The sequence below is a fragment of the Copidosoma floridanum genome, unplaced genomic scaffold, assembly GCF_036245765.1.
Source record: "Copidosoma floridanum isolate Cflo_tuat_1 unplaced genomic scaffold, Cflo_Japanese_pri ptg000030l, whole genome shotgun sequence".
In the NCBI taxonomy this organism is placed as follows: domain Eukaryota; kingdom Metazoa; phylum Arthropoda; class Insecta; order Hymenoptera; family Encyrtidae; genus Copidosoma; species Copidosoma floridanum.
The window spans coordinates 5,287,890-5,294,122 of NW_028321907.1; the positions used below are offsets into that span (position 1 = coordinate 5,287,890).

Genomic DNA, 6,233 nt, shown 5'->3' on the forward strand with positions numbered 1-6,233 from the left:
TGCCTGCAGTGTCATATCTCGGGCGAAGCGTATAATTTCTCATGCATACATTAGCGAGCCCCAAGACCCCCTCGGCCCTTTTGGGTTTTTTCCATTTGTGTATATAATAAAGCTCATTAACTTCGGTGCGTTGATTTAATTGCAACAACCCCCCCAAATGATATACCTGGAAAATTAAGTGACTAAAGGTGGACCAACATTGATAGAAAGGGTTTTACTACTTATCTACGGTGCAGTTGGGATTGAGGCAGCTCGAGCTTAGAAACTTTGGATTCGAAAAGTTTGAGAGGGACTGTACAAACTTTGCCTCTCTCTCTCTCTCTCTCTGTACAGCCGATGGGAAAAATGACTGATTTTCCGGGCGTGTGGTAATGCGTCAATGGAGATTTTCGAGCGGAGTAGCTAATTGAAAAAAATTCGTACAGTCACTGCGAGTGTGTATATATATGTACATCGATGGAAAAAAAAAAAAAAAAAAAACCCATTACTCGTGGCGCTGATTTGAAAAGTTTTTATCTCCCGTTGGTCTCGTTAAAACATTATTTTCATCCAACCGAATGCAAATTGCTTCGTTAAAAAGTCGGCTTTTCCGATGAATCGTTATTCACGGGGAATCGGTTAGATTTAACGACCGTGGCGAGATTCGGAGGAACGCCCGATGACGCGATATTTTTCCCCCCCTTTCCCACCTCCCGATCGGTAATGCGTGCATTTACAACCAATTTTTTCGAGATATTACTATCTTAACGACGCTCTTCTTTTGTGTATCATGTATAGCTATTATCTTTGGGTTTATCTAAAAATAAGTGTCCACGGTGTAATTTACCCGTTGTCTACCGTTCGACAAGTTATTGCTAATCGCGTGCGAGCATATAAATCGTTTGGTGTTGACAAGAATGTAATTCTAGTGACGAGATAAAAAAAAAAAAATAAATAAAACAAAAATCGGTGTCGTACATCTTATCGATTTGCTCGGTAGATTATTTTGTTTTACCTATAACAGCCTATATAATGAGTAAAAGAAAAACGCGAGTCTTTTCGTATCAGCCGACGAGCAGTTGCGAAGCAATCATCCATGCCCCATCCCTGGAGAAGAAGTAACGAGAAAATAATCACTATGGAGCGTGGAGTAGTCCCTCGTCATCTTCCTTGTCTTTTCGGTGCACAAAGTGCGCGCACTCGACGCAGTTTCTCCCGTATACCTTTGAACGCAAGACTTTGGTCGAGAAGCGATTGCTATTGTTTTCGTTACTCGTCAAACACATTTTTTATCACCCGAGCCCTGGACGCGGTACAAACCCGTACGGGTTCAATTAGCGCTAAATCTTATTTACCGCGGCTCACCACTGACTTTTACAGCCCAAGATTCAACGATAACATCCCTCCCTCCCATTTTTTTTTATTAGCGAACCATTGTAACGATGCTCTCCCTCGAATAGTCGTTGCGTCACCGGTTACACATAATGATCGGCGGGTTAATTTACGACGATCGCGGAATCGTCATTATACCTCTGCACCGGGTAGGTATATATATACTATATATCTCTCTCTCAAGTGTACAATCGTCAGTCACGTAGCCGTGCAGAAATAAAAAGTGTAGCGTTACTCCTTCGACTCACCAGACTTTTGCGATACGTCGCTCCCAGGGATGACCTTAAGGCCGACACGCCGGGCAGGTGCAGCGCAGCAGATGATCACCCATGGCGTCAGGGATTACTTTTGGTGGTCACCGGTGAAACGTCCTCGAGCACAACGCCGTGGAAAATAATATTCACTCGGTCCCGACGGATCTTCCGAAAAAAACAACGAAATTCCAGAGGTGGAGGGAAAAAAAAAAAAATAGAAATAGCAAGAGGAGCGGGTGCCGAGCTCGCGGCGTCGCGGCAAGAGTTAGAAAAAGAGCCAGAGCGGTTCGGTGGCGGGACAGCCCGTGAGCGACGGCACGAAGACACAGCGGGTGGTTTCGGCCGAGCTGATGGGGCCGGAAGCTCGGGAGCGCGCGCTACGCACTATATATACATGTACCCATCAGCGGAGGAGCCAGTGGCCAAACGGCGGGAGGAACATTTTTGCCACACAATGCGCTCGTCGACGTCTAACCTTGCACTATGTGTGATTATGTACGCATAGGTGACGCACCACACGCTGCAAACGGTATACTTATACATGTGTGGGTGTACTAGTCTTTTTTTTTTTTTTTTTTTTTTTTTTCGCTCCTTCGGGGCTGCTGTTGATTGTTGATTAAAGCTCCATGGTTTGAAGAGAATGTACTTTTTATTACGTTCCATATATATCCGTGATTCCCACGGATCATGTATTTTAAATTAAAAAAAAAAAAAAAATCACGTAGGACAACGATAATACGGGCAATCCGAAGGGCAAGTAGATACAGCCGCGTGTGGTAAGACACGGCTATCTTCCGGTTTTTGCCGATGATCCACTGCTGAAATCATTGGAAAAATACTTGAAAAGTAATTTGATAATCGAAACTCACCGGAGAATCTCCTGCGATATTCTCGCATCCTTTTACATTCTTTTAGCCATCCTATACGCAGGGAAAAAATCAATTCAGTTTTTACCGAAGCGAAATAAAGCTTGTACAAACTCCCCTTGATTTTCTTGAAAAGAAAAAAAAATGAAATCCATGGCTTTGGAAACTAAGGCAAAGATCGCACGAAGGGAGAATAGAACATTAGAAAGCTTGGGGATTCCAGACAGAGAACGTGATGGAAGTTGAGCAGTCGATGACGGCGAACAAAAGAGGGTCCACGTGTGTGTAGATGGCCACTCAAACGACACCACACAGCATGGCCCTGATGCAGCCACATGCACAGCCACGTTATAACGCAATATAAACGTAAAGCGCGCACAAGTATACTTTGCACAGCGAGAGAGAGAGAGAGAGAGGCAGCGTAATGAAACTTTAACTGATGGGCCCCGCATTATTGCTTCCTCGGGACCAATTAACTGCCACGCATATGCGTGTGTACATTTATACGCGTGGCTGGTTGCGTATACATCGGCGTTTATCGTTACTTGTTCGCTTCGTGGGCCGTGTAAGCCTCGCATCTCCGAGTACTTACGCGTATAGGTATTTCGATATATGGAATGAATAGACGCACGTACGAACGATTACATACTATCGGTCGGATGCCTTAAAAGGATACATTATCTTAATGGTCGATTAATTTCAGCTAAATGGTGTCGGATACGCATAGGTTTAGAGATGCTCGTACGAATATACATATAAGATGACATTCATTCAACAATGGACCTTTGATCGCAGCTGTTGTTTTTTTTTTTTTCCTTTTGCTTTTAATCGCCATACCCTTGACAAAGTTTAAGGTCCAGCCTATTGTGTGTGTGTGTGTACACATTCTGGCTCATTAACGAGACGGAGCATATGACCAAAGGTAAAACTGTGTATTACTGCATGTAATTTGTCGTCATTTACGCATTTTCGGAACATTTATCATTTATTTCCCGTATGTACAGTGACTTTGAGTCGTGATTGGGAAACTGGAGAAACTATCTTTTTTTTTAAGCACTACGTGTTGCGACTCTTTCGTGGCTATGAGACGAAAGATAAAAGTAAGGCCGACACAAAATGTTATTTCTGACCGTCACGAGAAGCTATACAAAAGTTATTACTCTACTCAAATCACCGATGACTCGTGTCACGCGCTACCATTATCCTTTTTTTTTTTTTTTTTTTTTTTATTAAATTCGTGCAATATAACAAGTGCAGCTGTATGGCGCAGGAAAAGAGATTAATTTTTCTTTGTTTGCTGCACGAGACCTCAAGATTTTACACATTGTCTGGACTATTAACGGTTTTCTTGCGAGAAAACAAAAAATAAAAACTCTGATTACATCTCGAGTGCGTACACGTACGTTTCCCAATTTGGGCAAATGGTTGATTTATCTCTGCGAAACACTGGAGAGCAAAAAATCTCCACGGAGCCCAAAACTTCAGGGGGCAACCGTGAAATATAACTCCGAGTGGCTTTCGAAAACGGAATTAATGCATTACGTACACTCGGGACGGCAATTACTGGGCCCAGGCGATCATATCTGCTTGAGGTATGGACTTTTCCGAGTGTAGTGGTAGTTTTAATGGGAGGACTCTCGGTATCCGTCTTCGTCGGATCGATTGGCAGTTTTGGGGTGGAGGTTCGTGGCCCTCGAATGGACGGTATTGGGGAGGTGAGTTCACATTGAAGAGGATGTTTTTTGACACATCCCTGTGAGATTTCGTTATTTTCATCCATACATCACATAACTCCTTTAAAGATCGTTCGTGTCTTGTAAAAAGATTTATTATTCCTATACATTTTTACGCTATTCTTTTCTTGCGGTTAAGAAGTTTTTTGCACGATTGACAATAGCTATATTTCCACCGTCGCACTTATACAAGCAGGAATGACCCATTGAATTTAACAAGGGGTGCAAATGATTTCAAACCACTACATGAATGTACCCTTAAATCATGGTGCTAAAAATTACGTCGAGAGAGAGAGAAAAACTACCTCTGTGATATATTCATTTGATTAATGAAAAACAGAGTTTTGCCATCATTTACGTTTTTGTGGTGATATTTCATTTGAAAAGTTTATAACGCTGAATAGAATTTTCAATCTCGCGTCATATTGTGACGCATATTGTTGAGCGAATAATAGATTATTGTTGAAAGAATACATAAGTTACGTAGTAGACGAAGTCGTGATTCGCCAAACAAAATTGAAAGTAAAGTCATACTTACTATATTTCTTAATTTTCCGAATAAACAACTTTGAAAGAAACTTTTTAAGCAGAACTTCTTAAACTCGACAAAGTAGTACAGATGGCACGGAGATCGAATGAATATCATATTTTTCCGATAACTCTCCCGTAAAAGAGAAATTTCACTGAATGGCCATAAAACCTCTGTGCGTCATCCGAACTGACGGATACATAGATGTACGTAGGTACGACTTACCTTCGTTGCACTGCATTTTGCCTCTGCATCCCATTCCGTCAACATATTTTAGTCCCCCATACGAACTGGAGGTATATGGAAATAAGTATATCGTGGTCCTAAACAGAAATGACAATCTTCTAGTATTGATATTTTCTATTCCTATATGCAATTTTTCATTTTTTTTATTCATGCTTATACATATCTTATCATGAAAATGTTTGTATCCGGCCATACGGAAAATGTAACACTAAAATGCTATGTACGTCAATTATTGCAAATATCACATCTGTTTTTCCATCAGCACGGAAAATGATACGCCCTCCATTATTCCTACACGAAAGATGCAAAATCGATTTTCGTCTCTTCACATTTTGCAGATTCTCTTAATCTCTAACTTGTACGAGCTCATGGGGATTTTCGTTTCTTTTCTTGCTTGAAAGCGTTTTAATTTTTTCTCCCTTGCGAGAGTTACGTATCTTCCCTTAGCAAGGAGTGATTGCTGATTTTTTTCCCGTATTTTGTGGACTAAAAACAACAGAGCAGCAAATGAAACGCACAACTCTGTGAATTGTTACCGTGAAAGAGAAAAAAAAAGAAAAAATTTGTTTAAACGATAGAACCCCACAAACCACATTCCTAAAGTTCTTCTTTTAAATTGTCATAGCATTTCAGCAAATGTTCATTAAAATAAAAAAAAATCACCCATGAAATACATAATGGTCCCACGTCACATCACCACCCTCTCGCGGTACAACCGACCAAAACAACGACGCATCAACGCCCACTATACACATTTGCATGGAACAATGTTACGTGATTTCAGCCCGGATTCACAATTATACCCACTTCAGCTCCACAAAACGGCCCCCTTTCATCATCATCAGCGAGTCAAAACATCCCTCGGCTTGGCAACAAAAACAATAACACACCCCCAAGAACGATCGTCCCTTCACCTCATATTATACGTATGTATATATACTTATACACCAAACCCGATCGATCGACATTTGCCTTGGGTCCCCCTCCCTAAAAAAAAAAAAAAAAGCTCCCCATTTTTCTATAAGAAACGCTCCGCGCAAACATTTCTCACCCCTCCTCGGGGGCTGTATTTTCCGGCTTTACATATTTTTGTACGCGTGTACCGAAAAAAAAAAAAAAAAAAAAAAAAAAAAAAAAAAAAAAAAAAAAGAAGAAAAAAGAAATTTCAAAGGTCAAAAAGCCAGATATAGAGATATGGGGCGAGAACTACGACACCTCCGAGAGGCTGAGGAGG

General features: G+C 41.2%; 1 protein-coding gene across 1 annotated transcript in view; it reads right to left on the minus strand.

Annotated features, from left to right (window-relative positions):
- Positions 1–1,840, minus strand: part of LOC106646067 (organic cation transporter protein-like) — a 30,506-nt gene extending 28,666 nt beyond the window's left edge. The window contains exon 1 of the mRNA XM_089596279.1: positions 1,620–1,840. The gene's annotated coding sequence lies outside the window, so the exon portion shown is untranslated. The remainder of the gene's footprint in view (positions 1–1,619) is intronic.
- Between the last annotated feature and the right edge of the window lie 4,393 nt (positions 1,841–6,233).